This window comes from Nelumbo nucifera, chromosome 1 (assembly GCF_055504915.1).
Source record: "Nelumbo nucifera cultivar China Antique chromosome 1, China Antique-T2T, whole genome shotgun sequence".
Taxonomy (NCBI): domain Eukaryota; kingdom Viridiplantae; phylum Streptophyta; class Magnoliopsida; order Proteales; family Nelumbonaceae; genus Nelumbo; species Nelumbo nucifera.
The window spans coordinates 176,406,384-176,427,048 of NC_142649.1; the positions used below are offsets into that span (position 1 = coordinate 176,406,384).

Sequence of the window (20,665 nt, forward strand, 5' to 3'; positions counted from 1 at the left end):
TTAAGTATTTTGTTAGTTAAAATATCTACTTATTTAAATATTTAAATAATATATAAAATATTTAAATTTTTTCATTATTTGATTTTTATTTATTTTAAAGTTATTACATATATTAAATATTTTGTTATATAATTATTTAGATATTTTTAATATTTTGTTATTTTAGATATTTAATTCTTGAAATATTTAAACAATATTTTTTTAATGTTATATATTTATTTATTTGAATAACATTTAAGTTGAATAATTCGGAAAGCAATAATTTTGTAAAAATGTAAAATTATTAATAATCTGAATGATATTAAATCTATTATAACTATTTTTACGTTGTGAGAATATTAAATAATTTTTAGTTTTTTTAATTCAAAATTTCTTTAGATAGATATAGATAAAAAGTGGGGGGAGAGGATAAATAGGATTAGAGATAATTTAGGATAAAAATCTCTATTAAATTAGAGATAATTTAGGAGAAAGTGAGGGATAGTGGGGGAGGTAGTTTAGGAGAGTATATTATTTAGGTTATTGGGAATGTGTGGGAGAGAGAGAGAGAGAAAGAAGCTATTTTTGTGTTTTCAATAAATATTTTAAAGTTATTATATAATTTTGTGAGAATATTAAATAATTTTTAAATTTTTAATTCAAACTTTCTTTAGATAGATATAGATAAAAAGTGGGAGAAATGATAAATAGGATTAGAGATAATTTAGGAGAGAAATCTCTATTAAATTGGATATAATTTAGGAGAAAGTGAGGGATAGTGGGGAAGGTAGTTTAAAAGAAATTTTAGGAGTGGGCATTATTTAGGTTATTGGAAACTTGTGGGAGCAAGAGAGAGAGATAGAGATATATTTTAGGTAATTTTTATGGGGAAGGAGAACATCTTATTGGTTGTTTAAAAAATGACATGGAATAAAGAAATAGAAAATTCAAAAAAAGGAGAAAATTTCTTCACTGTTGTGTTTTAGTATATATAGATTGTCTTTAAACTTAAAATTTTTAACATATACTTATATATTTATATATATAAATGTATAACTATATATATAATATATAGACAACACACATACACACACATTTATGAATGCATAGTTGCAAATACATAAATGCATGAATAGTGAATATGAAATTCATATTTATATGATATTCCTACATGCAAATATGAAATTAAGTTGGGTTAAGGTTAGGTTGGGTTGGGCCGGTTTAAATCGTCAACCCTTAAGTCCCTAACCCAACCCAAAGACAAGTCAGATTCATGCTTTTCAACCCTAACCTTAACCTGAACTTCAACCTAATCCAACTCAACCCTACTTTTTTAGGCTTGATTCAGGCAAGCCTGGCCCAACTTGCAGCGCACCTTTTTTTTGGCATGTAATATTTAGTGGCAAATTTAGACATTTAGCTGCCGGCTAAAATCTTATTCATAGCATTTTTTCTAGCAACAATCTGATTGTCCATAAAAGTCCACTTTTTTTTTTTTGGTATTTGGTGCTATACACCATTAATAACTTCCCCCTTACCCCTTTTTCCCGTTGCGGGATTCAATTCTGCATTAATGCTGGAACAAACCAGCTAACACACCAACGAGCCAGCCCTCGGTTGGTCCATAAAAGTCCACTAACTACGCTAAAAATGCATACAACTCACATGTTTCATTCAAATTTTCAGCTATTAGAATTGTAAGACCAACTATATTAGCGTATTCCAAGTTTCCAACCATCAAAATAACATGCAAGTCCAACCATATTCCAACTATCAAAATAACTTGTTTTTCCTTCAACCATCCAAATCGAAACTAAACATTAAAACAAAAGCTCACCACCATCAATTGATCTAAAATAAAATAAGTAATCTCTTTAAAACATCATTTACAACTAAAACATAGTGTCATAACCTAGTTTCAATTCCAATAAACTCCTTACTACATATTTCATTCTCCATTCAATACAAAACATTTGGGTCACACAAACCCATTCTTCTTCTCCCTAAATCGCATGAAGATGAACTTGGACATTGGTTTATTGATCTCTTACTGCTGCTAAACAAACATGAACCAAAATCATAAGCAAATATCCAATATGCAATCAAATGTGATAGCAAACAAGAAAGAATATCAAATAAGACATTTTGCAAAACGAATGATATAGTTTGCTCAATTTGCAAAATCAGTTATTTTTAGCAAAAAATGTCTAAATAGTGAGCGGTTTAATTATAGCTCTATTTTTGATTAATTGAAAAATCAGTTACGTTTAGAAAATAATTAATTGAAAATTAATCAAACCATAAAAGTTATCTGACCAACAGTTTAGCTTGGACAAATCTAATTCAACCTGAAAAGCGCCCTCGATGACAGATTGAATGGTTCAACCAGGTGATTAACTCTCTTGAACAATCAAAACCATCCAAAATGCAAGTCCCAGTTAGCTCTCATGGTTACTTCCGATCCCAAGTCAATTACACATTTAAGAGTAAGAGAACTACTTTTGGCAAGACCCTACTGCTATTAAAATCCATACTAGTAATTGTGTTCATTTAAGCTATGTTAGGTGTGATATAAAAATAAGATAGACAAAGAAAGTTTAGGGAAGTTCTTAAGGAATTTCACAAAATAGCAACAATCCTCAACTTTCTATTTTTCTCCTGTGGTCTATCAAAGAAAATGCAACCTTAGAGTTCTAGTGAACCACAATTATACGGCTATCTATTCTTTTTCTTTTCTAAGGTCTATTGGCTCTATTTGTAGCACTTTGTTGATATTGATTGATATCTATGGACCACAACCTTGTAAAATTCCCACCAATAACGATAACAAATCTTGGCTATGGATCAGCTGCATTTTTTTATCAGTATGGAGTCATCTACACTAAGACCACTCTTTTAGCTACAGTTCATGATCCTTTGAGCAAGATATCACATTTCATGATCAGATGTCTGCTCAGGTCCGTAATATAGGAAACCCTTCCACAAGGTAGTAGTTAACCCACAATACGAGCTCAAGCAAAGGCATGAAACCTGAATTTCCAAGGATATCATGGAAACGATAACTCATGATAGAGAGAATAGCATTTCCACCTCTAGACCCACACCCAAGTTGGAAACCCTTCAACAATGAGGCTCCAGTTGCACTCGCTAAGAATTCAACCTAGTCCAAATCCATCAACCATCTACCAAGAGTGAATGAAGGCTCCATAACATATTTTCCCACATTCAAAATTAGAAACAGGTTGAAACCACTCATCCACATCTCCCCACCCCAAAACAAGGAACCCACAAATAAAAACTTTCTTCAACAAGATAAAGTAGACAAAGAAAACTTCATTAGAGGAAAAAAGAAGAGATAACAAGAGGAAAATGTTGAACCAATAAAAAAACCAAGAGATTGCTGAGAAGGCCTGAACAAAAGAAAGACTTCAACATGAGAAATACAACAGAAAAGGAAACATAATCAATGACGAAGTTGATCACAATCATCACCAAGAATAGCCATATTCATGTATCCAAATTCAGGATGCACCGCCAACAAGTCTACTAAAAGGGATCAATATTAGCCACAAATTTTCCATTGCACGAACCTTAAAAAAATTCTCATATACCTCTCCTTTGATAACTCCCAACAAATCACAAATGGAAAACCAAACAAGAAATTTGAGCTTTCTTAATTCTGGAAAAAAGAAGAAAAAAGGAACAAGGTTTCATGGGGATAGGGACTATAAACTGGTACTCTAGAAAAAAAAAAAAATATAAGAACGACCAAATGAATCAACAATTCTACAATGGATAAGCAAGTTTCTGAGTTACAGTGGTGAGAAATCATGGTATTCCATTCTTTGATATGAACTTGATTTTTTTGATCACTAATAAAACCAAAATTAAGAGAAAAGTACAAAGGAAAGCAAAGAGGAAAGGCAAACTCTCTTAACCCTCCCAGGTCAAAACATAAAAAAACAAAATTACAACACAGCCCAGAACATTTAATCCCTTCCCACCCCTTGTTTTTTATATGGACTTGAATCTTGAGATTGTTTTCACATTGGGTTTGTGTTCCATTCCTTGATATGTGTTTTCTTCCTGAAAGTGAGAATAGGAAAAGAGAAGGAGAGGAGAAGAAGAAATATTTGGGAGCCAAAAATCAGGGATGGCAGCGCCTAGCCTTCTATTATAATGTTTATGATAAAACATAAAGGAAGAATTACATGTATACCCTGGTGGCATACTCTAATAAAAAACAACTAAAAAGAATGCTAGAAACATACTGACAACATACTAGAAATAACAACAGATTAACAATAATCTAACATTCCCCCTCAAGTTGGGCTAAATATGTCTATCATGCCCAACTTGTCACATAGCTCATTGTGCCGCAAGTATGAAAGTCCTTTTGTGAGAACATCAGCCAGCTGCTCCTTGGAGTTGACATAAGGAGTAAGATTTCACCCTTTTCTAGTTTCTCTCTTATGAAGTGCTTGCCCACTTCAATGTGCTTTATCACAATATTTATAGATGCCTTATCACAATAGAGGGACATAGGGCTGTTAACGTTGAACCCAAGCTCCCCTAGTAAACTCTTCAACCAAAGTACTTTAGCCACCCCATGTGCCATAGCTCTATACTCAGCTTCGACACGACCTTGAAACTACATTCTATTTTTTACTTCTCCATGTCATTAGGTTTCCACCCACAAATGTACAGTACCCACTCATGGATTTCCTATCATCCACAACACCTGCTCAATCGGCATCTGTATAGACTTCCACTTTTAGACGGTTATGTTTGCTGAATAGTAAACTAGTCTTTGGATACTTCTTTAAATACCTGAGAATTCTTTTTGTAGCCTCCATATGTGGTACCTTAGGGGAATGCATGAACTAGCTTAGAACCCCAACAACATAAGTAATATTCGGGCATGTCATAAACAAATAAAGCAATCTTCCCACTAGTCTTTGAAACTGTTTCACATCTTTCAAAGGTTCACCATTACAACCACCCAATTTATGCTCAACATCCATAGGGGTATCCACTGGCTTTACGCCTAGCTTGTCGGTGTCTTGTCAAAGATCACGGATGTACTTCCTTTGAGTGATGAAGATACCCTTTTTTGAGCGAGCAACTTCAATCCCAAGAAAGTACTTTAGGGGACCCAAATCTTTCACCTCAAATTGGGAAGCTAAGAATTCCTTCAATTTTTATATCTCAAAACTCTAGATCCATGTATGATGATGCCATCCACATACACTATTAGCACTCAACCTGCTCTTGACACATCTTAACAAAGAATGTGGTCAAATTGTCATTGTTTGAACCCTACTTGCTGAACTACCATATGAAACCTACTAAACCATGGTTTGGGAGATTGATTTAAGACATAGAGAGACTTTCACAACTTGTACACCTTATTTTCACTTCCTTTGGCATAGAAACCTGGAGGTTGAACAACACCTCCACTTCTAGATCACCATTCAAGAAGGCATTTTTTACATCAAGTTGGTGCAACTCCCAATCAAAATTTGTAGCCAATGATAGAAAGACCCAAATCAAGTTCATCTTTGCCACTGGATCAAATGTCTCATCATAATCAACACCGTAGACTTAAGTGTACCCCTTTGCTACCAACCTTGCTTTGTACCTTTCTACTTCCCCATCCACCTTGTGTCTCATTGTAAACACCCACCTACACCCCACTAGGTCTTTCTCTTTTGGAAGATCCACCAACTCCCAAGTGTGATTCTTATGAAACACATTAATCTCCTCTTTCATAGCATCTGTCCATTCAAAACAAGTTAAAGCCTCCGCCACATTTTTGGGTATGGGGATATTATCAACGACAAAGAAAAATGCATGGTAAGAGGGAGAAATATGGTCATAGGATACATAATGGGTAATGAGGTGTTTGGTAGTGCATGACTTGACTTCTTTGAGCAATTGGAATGCCAAGATCATCCACAACTGAAATGGGAACTAGGGAATCAATAGTGTTGCTGCCTTGGATGGGATGAGGGCAATATGGTAATTTTTCTTCTGAGCCAAGGGTTGACTGATGAGTCCGAGGTCCGCTGTGGCCGAGGGCTTGTAGGTCAGTCCTGCAAGGAGAGAGAAAACATCAAAGGCCCCGGGTGCTAACCCGAGGCAAAGACTCCGACAATCAAGTTAGTGAGGGTGTGATGAGAGGTGGACGAGGCCTGAGTTGAGACAGCTCAGATGAGGTCACAATGGAAGTAACTGAGTTCTAGGTAGTAGAAAGTTTGGATCCTCACCTTGGGGGGGGGGGGGGGGGTCATCCCCTATTTATACTTGAGACCATCGGGAGGTAGGTGGGTGCGAATGACCAGGATTAGTTCGGCCTTGCCTGCGCGGCCATCCAAGGTCGCTGCGTGCAGCCGTGCCGTTGGGCCTGTGTCGCATGCCGGCTTTTGCTCCGCATGACGTCCCTATTGGGTCTGCGTTGTACGCTGCCTTTTGCCACGCACAGGCGTGCCATTGGTCTGCCATAAGCGCCTGCATCATGGGTACTTGACTAATTTGGACTTACCTCCCGAGAGTCTGACGGTGTCGGTTTCTTAGTATTTGGTAGTTCCTCATCTTTAGAACATTGCTGATTTCTATGACACTCACATAGAAAGAAATGAAAAGGAGCAAGATCCGAAAAAGAAGAGAAACTTGACGGACATGCTTCTCTCCCATACTACTCTCTCCTTGGGAATAGGGGAATCAATAGGAACATTGGTACTTGACTAATTTGGACTTACCTCCTAGGAGTTTGATGATGCTGGTTGCTTAGAATTTGGTAGTTCCACATCATTAGAACCTTGTTGATTTCTATGACACTCACGTAGGAAGACATGAAAAGAAGCAAGATTCAAAAAAGAAGGAAGAGAAACTTGACAGACCTGCTTCTCCTCTCCTATACTACTCTCTCCTTGAGGAGAAGTAGGGTAGAATGGTTCAGACTAAAGTAAACATCCATAGAGACAAAATGCTTACGACCAATAGGATCAAAACACTAGTAACACTTTTGAGAGGAGGAATACCCAAGGAAGATACATGGAATAAACCGAGGGACCAACTTACCACATGAAGGAGACAAATCATGATCAAAGGCACGACAACCAAACACTCTCATAGTGATGGAAAATAAAGGAGATTGAGGGAGCAATAACTGATGAGGGACCTTGTAGACTTGTAGTTCAATACTCTAGAGGGAATACAGTTAATGACAAATGCACAACAAGTACAACATCTATACAAAATTGTTTTGGTACATCCATATATAACATCATCCCTTGTGCTACTTCAAGGTGTTTGTTCTTTCTTTTTGCAACACCGTTTTGTTGCGGTGTTGTTGCACATGAGCTCCTATGAAGTGATCCATGGGAAGCGAAAATTTATTGAACTCACCATGGAAATTTTCTTTTGCATGATCTAATTGAAAATTTTGGATCTCAACATGAAATTGTGTGAACACCATCATTTGGAAGTCCCTTACAATTTTTTGAACTTCGCCTCTAGTACACATGGGAAATACCCAAACGGGAAAGATCATCAATTAGTGTGATAAAATACTTATAACCACCCTTTGATGTTATAGTAGTTGGTCACCAAACGTTAGAATATACAAAGTGAAAAGGGAAATTGCTCTACATTGTTTGTTCAATTGACACGTTTGACATTGGAAATTTTGACACTAAACATGACTTAAATAAAGAAGGAAACAATGTCTTCAATATTTCAAAGAACACATGACCTAAATGATTATGCCACAAAAATATTTGACTAACTCAACTGACTATGTGACTCTAAAGATGACACCGAGAAACCAACCTTGTTGTCATGAGTATAGACCATCTATTAATTCCTCTAGTAATCGTCCTCCTAGAAGTTAGATCCTAAAAAACACATGAATCAGGAAAAAAAGGTTACACTACAGTTTAAAGAGTTTGTGATACTACTAATGGAAAGTAAATCAATAGGAAATTTAGGTATATGCAATACATTATTAAGGTTAAGGCCATGGGGAAGGGATATTGACCCTGGCCTGCAATGGAGAATAATCCATCTACAACCCTCACTTTATCTCTCCTAGACAAAAGATTGTAAGATTGGAAAAGATTTGGCTTACCGGTCATGTCGTTGGAGGCCCCTGAGTCAATGATGTAGGGGGAATCAATGGCAATGGAAACATGGAAGGCAGAGGTAGCATTACCTGATGTAGATGCAAATGAACTAGAAGGGGTATTAGTAGCTTCACTATCCATATGGCGCAAGGTAGGGGTGATCATTGGCTGGGCCGGGCTTTGCCTCCATAACAATGGGCTTAGGCTATGCCCAGGCCCGGCCCTATATGGGCCCAGGCCAAGATTCTGGGCCTAACATAAAAGATAAAAGCTTCTAATGTAAAAGATTTTGGGCCTAACATAAAAGATAAAAGCTTCTAATATAAAAGATTTTGAGCCTATAAGAAACTTTAAACTTAATATAAAGATAAAAGCTTCTAACATAAAAGAAATTAAATAATTATATTGCTAAATCATTCAAAACTAAAATTAGTTTGATTTCCATTGTCTATCTTTTTAAATCTTTTATTAAGTGAAAGTCACGGTTAAAAGAAAACCAAAAGAAACTCAGCATTAATATATAGGCGCATGCATCTTTTTATATCTTTTTAAATCTTTTATTAAGTGAAAGTCATGGACTCACGGTCAGAAGTAAACCAAATCATTCTAAATTATTGTTAAATCTTTTATTGGTGAGATTTACATTGGCTCATCTTTTTTAAGTTATATTATTATTATTATTATTATTATTATTATTATTATTATTATTTTGTTTTTGTCTTAATTAACGAAAACCAAAAGCAACATAATAATTAAAAAAAAAGAAACTCAGCAAAATAGGCATGCAGTTTTAGGTTAAAAATAGAAATCTGAAGTTATGAAAAGTTCCTTGCTGTCTCACAGTCTCAACATTAATAATAGACATGCATTTTTCTAATATAATAGATTAAAAAAAAAGAACTATGGAATTCTGAACATACCTTGTTGTCTTGCAGGATAATATAATAGATTAAAAAACAAAGAACTCTGGAATTCTGAACGTACCTTGCTGTCTTGCAGGAAGGAACTTTTGCAGAATTGCCGTATGCTTTAGTGAACTTGGTGAGAGAATTATGAAATTCTGAACGGTGGACTCTTGAGTATGTGTCCAAGATTGTTAACTCTGGGTGCAGTCTCGGTTTTGAGTTTTGACTTTTTTGTGAAGAGATTGGGGGCACTGGAGGTGGTTTTGTGAAATTGGTGAGAGAGATCTTGGGAAGAATGCTATATTAGGGTTTAATACTTTAATTACTTTAGTAACTAAATACTAGATTAGAAATTTGGTAATTTTTAGGAGACTAGGAGTCTAGGACCCTAGGAATTTGGTTAGATCTAGGAGATTAGATATTTAGATTTCATTAAATATTGGATTAAAATTTGGTAAGATTTAGGAGATTAGGATCCTAGGATAACATCTTTACATCTTTAATTTCCTTAAAATCTCTATTTAATATATATATATATATATTATAAATATCCGGGCCGGGCCTAAAAAATTAGGCCCAAGCCCGGCCCTAAATTTTGCGGGCCCGGGCCAGGCCTTAACAAAAAACCTAGGCCCAAGCCCGGATTTTCTAGGCTGGGCTGAAATGATCACCCCTAGCACAAGGCCCTACCATACAATTCCAAATGATTATGGAAGGAGTTAATGGTATCCTACTTAGGGTTAGAACCAGTGTGATGCTCCCGAGTAGTGCCAGTAGATGCCCTAATAGGCTGAGTATCTTGAGCTGCCATATTAGCTGCATTACACTTTTATTGGCCTTGCATCTCACCTTGCTCTTCAATTTTTACTGCCCACTTTGGCTTCCCAATGAGATCTTGACATGTATCCCGTGTATGTCTTGAACGTCAGTAGTGAGTACACCACCTTCCCCTCAGTTGTAACCATCGCACTTCATCTACTTTCCTCAGACTGGACTACGGCATAGACCTCTTGAATTGAAGGCAACTCACTACTCTCCAAGATCTGAACTCTGAGAAGCTCATACACAAGGTTTAATCCCAACAAGAAAGCAAAAACCCACTGTTGAAAGACCAACTTCTTATAAGCTTTGGCATCATCACCATGTTTCCATTCTATAGTCTGATAGTAGTCTAACTCCTTCCATACCGAAGTAAGGGATGAATAGTACACTGCCAAACTATAATCACCCTACTTACAAGTCAAGGACTCAACCTGTAATTGATAAATCTTAGCATAGTGTCTTTGCTTAGAATATGTTGTTTTGGCTTATTCCTATACTTCACTAGTAGTCTCTGCCCATATAAAATTTTTCTTTACATCAGAGATTCCATGGCTGCAAGAAGCCAAAACATCCCCATACTGTTCTCTTGGTTCCATTTTATCATGTTCAACTGTCCCACTCTTAGGTTATTTTACTTTCCCATTTATGTATCTAGTCTTTCCCCTAGTTGTAACATTAAGTTTTACACCTTTAGACCACTCCAAGTAATTCAGGCCACTTAAAGGGGTAATTGGCATAAGGAGGATCATATTGTCAGCTCCCATACTAGCTGTCCCATGGGTTGATGTAACCCCAGATGAAGCAGAATCATCATTGTCATTAAAAACAAGTTCTATAAACACCAACCACTGATGCACAACAAACTATCCCCACCCTATTTCTACCACTCACAACCACAGGTAGGGCACAAAAAACAGGTCAATCTGCCTTCTAGAATGTTAGGAACACCATTGAAACTCCACTAACAGCAACTAGCCAGCCCAAAAACTGCACATACTTGTTACGAAGGGGATCATACAACCCCTTTATAGTACCTATACGAGGGTAAACACACCAAAAGATCACCTTTCTAGAGAGAGAAATTTTACCCATCCCTGTGGAGCCTTGCCCTGCCCCGCCCTTCTTGACCACTAGTTGGGGTTCGGGGCGGATTTCAGGGAACCTGAAACTCTAGGGATCAGGGACAGGTAAACTATATTATATATAACTGTTAATATAATATAATATATTATATATTATATAATTGTCCCTTTTTGCCCTCCCCCAAACCCACCCCAACTATATTATATATAACCGTTACTATACTTCTAAGTAGATATCAAAAAAAAAAAAAAAAAAAAAACAGAAAACAAGTATGCAAGTAGGAATGACCAGGGCGGGGGGACGGGATGGGGTTGGGATTTCTAGACCCGATGGGGTTTGGGGCAGGGACATGACAAGGCATTTGAGTTCGGGGTCAGGGATGGGACATGCAAGACCCGGTCCCACCCTGCTCCGTTGCCATTCCTACACCTTTCACAACCATTGATTGTCACCAAAAAGAGTTTCCTTGGTGTTACGACCAAGGAAGAAAACAAAAAAAAAAAAACACAAGTTAAAGGGTCTGCCCAATCCAATCAAGTATTTTCCTCTTCACAGTCCAGAAAAAAGACATTCTAGGTGAAAAAAAAGTGAATTAGAGAGAAGGATATTATTGTCGTCCAAACCCTGGTTCTGATACCATGTTTTCTTCCTGAAAAGTGAGAGGAGGAGGAGAAGAAAGTTTGGGAGCCAAAGATCAAAGGTTGGCAGTGTCCAACCTTCTATTTATAATGTTATGATAAAACATAAAGGGAGAATTACATATGTACTCCTGACTTAATAAAAACAACTAAAAAGATGCTAGAAGCATGCTGACATCATACTAGAAATAACAATAGATTAACAGTGATCTAACAACAATATGGACTTGAATCTTGAGTGTTTTCACATTGGGTGGTCTGTATAGGATTTCTGAGTTAGATATTGTTGTTTAGACTGGGAAGACTACTCTAAACCCATTTTCTTTCAATTTTCTAAATAAGTGAAACAATTTTCCCGTTCACTATTTTAGACATTATTTTCCAAACATTTTTGTAAATTCAACAAATTATGCCATTTATTTTGCAAACAATCCTATCAAATATGGGTTATCTAAACTGCATTAGGATTATGGCTCGAAGTCAAGGACTGCTGGGGGACACGCTATGATGCTTTGTGAGATGCACTCGATTAATCAGAAACCTGATGGTTATAACAAACAAGAAAGTATGTTACTAAACACAAACAATATGCCATCATTATTATAACTATGTTATGAGCCATGCTTTACCTCTACATCTCCTAAAGGTAAATCTTGATCGTTTAGCATGCCTTGAACATACTAAGGAAGTATAGACATTATCCTCCTCAATTAGTGTTGTACATTAGAACATAACTTGGTTACCTTTTCAAGATTATCCTCTAATCGACTAATACGTTCCTGATTATCCCCATGTTTACAACTTTTTCTGTTGATGTAGACTCTGATGCTCTATTTCTACAACTCATGCTTAAATTTGAGGGAGAAACACCCAATCCGTACGTTCGCACGTAACTATGTTGTTCTGCTCCAAATGTTTGATTGAAGTCCTCACCAGTAGGGGTTGAGGACCCACCAAAATCCATGGCTGGTTGTCATCCCAAGTAGCACCGGTGAGGAGAATGGGCTTGTGCTGGGCCAGATGATCCCATGGTTGAGCATCTCCTAGACCAGTTTCTCTATCTCCCCTTTGTGATAATGGGGATACCGATAAGGACGCACACACACTGGTGCTGCCCCCTGATGCAGCGGAATGGCATGGTCCAAGGCCCATGAAGGAGGTAGAACCACTGGCTCTTCAAAGACCTCCTCAAATTCTTTTAGTACCGATTTGACCCCAGGATCAATGATGGGCTCCGTCATGCTGTGGTTGTCTAATATCTGTAACAGGAAACTACTCCCAGAATTGCATACCTGTCTCTCCATTCAATCCCCAACTACTGCTCTCAGCTCAAGGGGTCGGTGGCCATGCAGAAGGTGAATGCCGGCTTGGTCTTGGTATTCTAGGGAGAAGCTGTTGAAGTCCCATGTGACTGGGCCTAAGGTCCAAAGCAATTGGACTCCGAGAACGGCATCCAATCCAGGCAACGATAACAAGAAGAAATCTGCAGTGATCTCGACCCCTTGTGTATGGATGTGGACTCCATCGCAGCGGCCCTGTCCGGATACCTGATCCCCGTTTTCTACCGTCACTCAGAACCTGGCGTCAGAAGTCAGCGCCACCCTCGGGTCCATGAAGTTGTGTGAAGATCCTAAGTCCACGAGAATGGTCATTGGAAGTGCCCCTATCGTCCCGTTTAAGCGCATAGTCCGTGGGGTTTCAGCCCCAGAGATGGCATGTAGGGAGATGGTCGGTGTAGGCTCCAGTTCTTCTTCCTCTAGGGTCGAACTAGGTTCGTCACCTTCCTCCTGCTCTACTTCCCAGTTGATCCACAACAACTTCTGTACCTTGCATCGGTGGCCAGGGACATAGCGTTCCTCGCATTTATAGCATAATCCTTTCTCCTGCCTCTCTTTCATTTTCGTTGGTGTGAGCCAGCGAATTTCCGGAAACCTCCTTGGAGACAACCTGCTCGCTTGAGGGTCGCTTGGCGCTGCAGGACGTGGTCGCAAGTGCTCCGGCCTAACTGTCCGTCTTCAAGCTGTCCACTCTTCTTCCTCCAACAGTGCCAGGCGGAAGGCTCTAGCTAAAGTCACTGGTTCGAACTTTTCCACCCCTACTCGTACCTCTGTTTTGAGACCCGCAATGAAACACCCGACTAGAGATTCTTCGTTCATCCCCTTCACTCGACTGGAAATCCTTTGGAACTCCATATACTCATGGACAGTGGAGGTTTGAGAGAGTTTTGCCAACCACCCCCCACATGGTTGCTTCCCAGAAGCCCATTGAATCAAGCATCCAAGGCAGCTATAAATTGACGCCAAGTGGGCTCAGCTTGATGATCCTTGTGCTAGCTATACCACTCCACTGCCTGTCCTTCAAACCCAAGGCTCGACACTACAACCCAGCTTTCCTCGGGTACCTCCTGTAGGTGGAATTTCGGCAATTCCACCTTCCAGAACTTCTGCGGGGAGATGAAGCCGCTCCCTATTGCCCCCGAGCTCTCCGTCCCCTTCCCGAAGCCACCACCAGCGGATGACTGGTGCTGGGACTCCTCCTGTTGGCCCATTCGTGAAGCGATGTAGTTTAGACGCTCTAGCATTTCAGCGAACGTCATATTCATTTCTTCACGGGATCTTTCCAGGCTTCTTACGTGGTCCCCAAAGCCCCCAGGGTTCACTTGTTCTGATACCACGATGTTAAGAACCTCTTCCTGTTGCTGGGAGAGAGTTTTGAGTTTCCCGGAGCTATGGTGAGAATCACCGCTCGAAGGGGATGGCCAGAAGCGAGACCCAAGAGAATACTAATGATAAGGCAAGTTCAATCATTTATAATCTTGGGCGGTCGGAGACTGTTACATTAATGATGAGACACTCAGCGCAATACTAACAACTTGTAAAGAGGATCAGGTGGTTGGGGCGGAATATTCAGAATGGCTGACGTGGCTATGGTGAGGCGGCAACGCCCCGTATCACCTGGAGAGTGTTGATTTAACTCAGTCAATGAATTTGATGGAAGTAGATAGTTTTGGAAATCGAGATTCTCTGAGGAAACTCTAAGGAAGATGGGGAGGTCGCTGCAGTTGAGAATGACCACACTATATTCAAGAGTACGATAGAGAAAGTACGCCCTCTTAGTTCAGCTTGAACAGGACTAGTTTGAAGAGGCAAGACTTGTCCAAGAAAGTTTGCATTGTTACACCTGAAGGGAGTTAGCCCGTCAAGGTTTGCTCGGATGCCTTAATCGACAAAGAAGGGTTTCCCACCTCTAACCTTCTACAGAAGACTCAGGAATAGGGAAGGGGTCTAGACTTAAACCGAACCTTTTGAATCTTTGGCTCCAGAGATAGGTGCCTCGGCTCCCACCCAAGCAGGTAAATTTTTTTTTTTTTAAGATAAATCATAAAATACAATTTTATTAAATCAAGAAAGCAATTACAAAGGAAGCAGATAAGCAATCACCCGAAGGGAAGCAAAAATAGATACCAAGGATAGAAACCTCAAGCCCGACAAACCAGCCCAAACAAGAATCCTTGACCTAGCTAAAAAGAAGAAAAAGAAAAGTAGAAAACCAGCCCACACTACAACACTAAGGCAAAAGCCGGACCCTACGACCTACCAACCAAAATTGACACCTTTGGGAAACCCACCCCTACTGCCCAAACCTAAACAAGCTCATCTCATCACCCTTTTTTAAATCCACGTGCTTCCCGAGAATATCACGTGTGGACCCCCTAAAGCCCGGTCCAGCTTGCTGTCCTTGCTCATTTTTCTCTCTCGAAACATCTGTTCGTCTTCTTCTTCTCCCTTTTCGTTCTTCTCGAAATCAGCAAAGCAGGCCTTTTTTTGAAAAATCCCAAAATATTCAATGAACCTTGAACTTCCAGTGCCCAACAACTCTTCGTTCTCTCCCTTCCCCCGACCTTCCAATCTGCATGTGCCACGTGAACTCCACCAAACTCTACCTGCCTCGTCTTCAACATCTCGCCTTCCACACCACATGGACGCTTCAGCTTCCAATGCCACCCAGAGTTTCCATCATCTCCCTTTAGCGAAGAAGTCAATCATGTGGGGAATCCTATCCGGTTTAGCACCTGCAACTGTAATCTTCACTGCATGAAGGTCAACAATGAAAACATCTTCTAATACTCCAACCACACGCACCTGCAAGCTTATCGAATACTTGATCCAACCATAAGTTAAAAGGCAGACCAAAGATCTTCAAGATTACACTCTCTCCAAGTATTGAAATTTCATTGCAAGGTGTCCAGTTCGCCACCGTCACTGCACCTTCCGAAGTTTCAACAGTCATGCATTCTGCCTTCAAATTTCCAGTATCCAGAACAGCTTTACTGTCATCAAAAGGAAAAATCACAGCCGAATCTGCATTTGGAATTCTAACCATAACATCATTAAGAAATCCTTTTCCAGTCTCTAACCTTCTTCTTTGCTGTCACCGTCAACATTTTGCTCCAATCTTCCTTACCTCTCAAAATGAACTTTGGGACACCATCAGCACCTTCAATTGTTATCTCCAGATTCTCCTTATGTTGTTCTGACTCCTGAAACTTCTTCTCCACCCCCAGAGCCTTTAACTTTTCTTTTTTCAGCCAGCACCTTTCCTCGTACTCCTGCAGTACCTCTGCAATTGTAACCCATCCCTTTCCTTCACTCTATTCCATTTCCTAAGCATAAGGTTGTTTACCATTTTATCCCCTCCCCCTTTTACCCTTTGTCCTTACTTGGAATTTTGGTTTCCGTAGGGGTTCAAGGGATGGTGAACTTGGTACTCTTCTTTGTGTCCTAGATAGTGTCTATTTGGATCCTCTAAAGCCAGACAAAGAAATTTGGTTTCCCACCCTAAGGTTATGTTTGGTTTGAGGGAAAAGGTAGGGAAAGGAAGGGAAAGACAGGAAACCTATACAAGGTTTGTAAAGGTTTTCCTATATTTCTTTTCCTTTCCCTGCATTTTCCTTCAAACCAAACATAGCCTAAAGGTTCCTTTACTTGTGCTTGTTTTTCCAGTTAAGGAGTGTTGGACTAGGTCTATTCCCCCTAAAATCACTTTGTTCTGTTGGGAAGTGTTCCATGAGAGATCAATACTTTTGATTGTTTGTAGAAAAAAACCTTTCTTGTGCTTGTCCCCTAATTGGTGTATTCTTTGTAAAGCAAATGGTGAGGATTGCTTTCACTTACTAATTTCCTATATTTTCGCTACAGCTATTTGGGTTTGGATTTTTGCCTTGTTTGGATGTAAGCGGAACCAACCTACAGTTATAAGCCTATTCTTTGATCCATTGACTTTTGCATGGCCCAACAAAAGAGGGAGAATTATGTGGAAATGTATTAGAGATACGACACTTTGGACAATTTGGGAAAAAATGAATGCAAGAATTTTCCAAGAAAAGGAACAAAGTCTTTTACTTATCAAGGAGTTTATCTTAACAAGGGCAATTCATTGACTGAAAACTCTAGATTCTTTTCATTTGTTTTCCTTTGACGACCTTTGGTGGAACTGGTTAGCAGTGGCAAATAGCTCCTCTAGGAAGGAAAAGATCATTGCCTCTTGGACCCCACACCTGAAGGTTGGGCAAAGTTAAGTTTTGATGGAAGCAGTCAAGGAAACCCTGGCTCCTCAAACATAGGAGTATTGAGAGATAAGGACAACAACATCTTAGCTTTATACTATGGTCCAGTGGGAGTAGGAGACTCAGTCTGGGCTGAATTATCGGCGTCTCTAAAGGATATTCAGATAGCAAACCATTTAGGAGTAGAACATCTTCTAATTGAAAGAGATTCTACGATTGTTACAGGCTGGTTAACAGATCCAAGATCAGCCATTTGGTGCTACAAGGGTAAAAAAGGCAAGCAGGTTAACAAACAACATGTCTGTAAACTCACTTTGGGTGAGCAGGTCAGCGAATGCTTTGGCTGATCATCTTGCTAAACGGGGGGTATTGAGGGAACATCTCTACTGGGCAACATTGTTAATGTCTTTGGCATAGTTTTTTACACTTAATCTCAAGGGAGGTTGCACTTCATGCCTCTCCTTGGGGTTCTTGTAACATTTCTGATATATCATTCATAAATCATTTCTAATTCATAAAAAAAAAAATGGTGCAAGACTTGAACAAGACAGGTTTCCTAATTGGTATCAAGCATGAGCACTTTGAGAGATAGTGGGGGTGGGGCACCTTTATCATTGATAATTCTTTTACTATATAATAGGATGCTTTCTTATGTATTTGATATATATATATATATATATATATATATATATATATATATATATATTTGTCTCTGCAGTGTTGGAACCTAAAATTTCTGTAATCATGTATAAAAATTTGAATTCATTTTCTTCTTAAATCTTTGAGTAAATAAATGCATGCAAAAGAGGCAAACTTTAGTGGAATTATGAGAGCATGTTTTAGCAATATTAATTTTTTTTGAAGATAATAACTTGGGTTTTTGTTAAATATTTCTTTTAGAGAGCAATCCTAGAGAGACTTGCATGGTTTAATTACTAGAGAGCAATCTAATATGAGCTTATTGAATATAAGCAATATAATAGAGAGCAATCCCACTATGTGCTCCTATGGCTGTGGCATATTTGTGACTTTGGACTCTCTTTTTAATTATTTGGTTTAACTTTCCTTTTCAAGAAAGAAAGCAAGAGAGATTATGGTTTGTAAATTGTAACAGCATTAGTCCATTCCATCTATTGTTTTTGTAAACTCAAGATATTGTTTGTGACTTAACAACCAAGTATTGCAACCTTGCATATTAATGATCTTACAACTCACATTTGAGTTGGGATTTCCTGAAAAGTTTCTGGCCCCAAACTCTAATGGATGAGATAGTATGAGTCGACTTGACCATCCCGTTCCCAAGGTGGCCTAAGGAGTTATTGGCCAATGTAGTTACGAAATAAATAGTTAATAAAGGTATGTTTGGGAAAGCTGTTAAGGAATTTCACAACATTTGTTAAGAACTTTCCCTCAACATATGTTTCATTCTTTTTTAATCTCTATCAAACCAAAGACAACCCAACGGTGAATCATATGGCAGCTATTTTGTTTGAACAAAAAGATTGTAAGAAGAATATTGATGAGTACGATCAATTCCTACATGCACCTATAATGCATATGCTGTTTTCGTAATTTAGCATCTTGCTTAATTATGAGTTAATAAGAAAGATGTGATGACAAACTTTTGATGTAGGCCTCCATTTTGCCCATTCTTTTCCAATTCCATTGATGACATCAACCTCAATCTGTTATGAATTATTGGACAATGCTGAATAGATAGATAGATAACTTCAGTGGAAGCTTGATTGCAAGTTTCAAAGAACATGATCTATAAGATAGCTCATTTGGGATGATGCTCAGTCATGTCATTCCCCATCCTTTGAACCATGACTCTTGTTTTCTAGACTATACCAACCTTGCTGCCTTTTCTACATGCGTTACACACCTTAACATTCATAATTTTCTCAGTGTTAATGGATGTAATATCATCAGCAAGTGTCTAACAGGCCTACAGGACCTCACAGAAACCCCTGATGCAATTCACAACAACTTGAGTAACTCTCTGGCCAAGGGTTTTTTATACCAAGACAAATTTAAAAAGTGCACTTTCTCTATCTTCCCATCCTTTGGCAACCATGATCAATCTTTCAATGAATTTGATGCAATCACTACAATGGTCATACTACCACTTTGTTTGGTAAACCTAAAATCATATATTTGTATAGTATGGTCCCCACCCCCTATATCAGAAAACCCATAATATATATGGTCCAAGGCCAAGTCTCCAAGCCATGCATTATCTTTTGCATCTTCATAGCAATTTCCTAATGGAATGCATGCCAAGAAAAGAAAAAATCCAAAAGCCATAGAATTGGAAGAAAGGTTACATTGAAAGGGACATAGCATTGCGTTATGAAATTGAAGGAAGAATCCCCGGTTTTGAGATACCCCAGTTATGAGAGGAATTTGGAGAAAGCGATGGGTGTAAAGATGTGGATAAGACCATTAGAAGTTGGAAGCCATAAAAATAGTTCCCATTCTATTTAATTTCTTCTTTATAATTTAGACCTAAAAAGGCCAGTGAATTGAGAATCATTATCTTAGATGAACCCAGCACAGTTTGAATTATCAAGAGAATAAAGAATAAATGGCAATGAAAGACAGTAAACACCCTATAAGAGTACTGCTTGGTCCTAGATTCTGTTTCTACTTTTGCTGTATTTAATAAGGGTATTTGTTGTATGTAATTAAGAGGGGGAGACTTAAGAATAAATTAGCAATTCATTAAGAATCAATAGATTATATATTCTCAAGGTTTGTATTCGTCTCTTTGTTTATTTTGGAATAATGAATCTTCAATTAAAGTAGATCAAAATACTAATCTATATTTTTATGATCTAAAAGTTTGCAAAATAGAGTGATTGGACTTTTGAATTTTGATAGATGAACATCTTTAGTGGAGAAATACATAGAGTTTGTTACTCAAAAAAGTAGTTTTTATATGGCTTTTATTTTTTTCCCCCTCTCAAGGAGACAGGTAAGGTGGCACTGAGTTGGAGTCTAAGGATAAGAGGCTGAGATGTGAGACGGTGGCTTCACGTCCCAGTGTATATATACATATAACAAAGGAAAATAGTTAGGAATTTCAGATGAAAATCATATCTGAAAAGGACAAATTAAACATATCAAACTGGTACATTTTACTGATTCCATTATGCAAAGTACGCATTCAGGATTTCTCATTCAATCTTCTGTTTCTTTTCTCTGAAAAGCCGAAATATAATTTCTCATTCAATCTTTCCACGCACAAACTCAATCGATTAACTAAATACAAAACAGAGAGAGGAGGAGAGATTTTTACCTTACTATCTATAGGTGAGAGGCGAATAGGGCAGCCGGAATCCAGTCCGATGACGTAGCTGTCGCCGGTTGGTGCCGTCCGGTGGAGAGCACGGGCAAACCCAAATCGGTCAGATGGGCAATCGGAGAGAGAGGGGGGGGGGAAGAGAAGGAGGAGAACCACTCTAGCGGCTGAGAAAAGGGAACCCTATTGTCATTTTTCGCGCCTTCAGCCTTCTTTAGTTCTTCAAAGCGACTGCTGCTTAA

At 38.5% G+C, this 20,665-nt stretch overlaps 1 long non-coding RNA gene across 1 annotated transcript; it reads right to left on the reverse strand.

Annotated features, from left to right (window-relative positions):
• Positions 1-1,741: 1,741 nt before the first annotated feature.
• LOC104587267 (uncharacterized) lies at positions 1,742-20,245 on the reverse strand. Its single transcript, XR_016080702.1, has 2 exons — positions 9,090-20,245; positions 1,742-2,032 (listed from the first exon to the last, which is right to left on the reverse strand). It is a non-coding gene; the product is annotated as an uncharacterized LOC104587267 (long non-coding RNA).
• Positions 20,246-20,665: the final 420 nt, after the last annotated feature.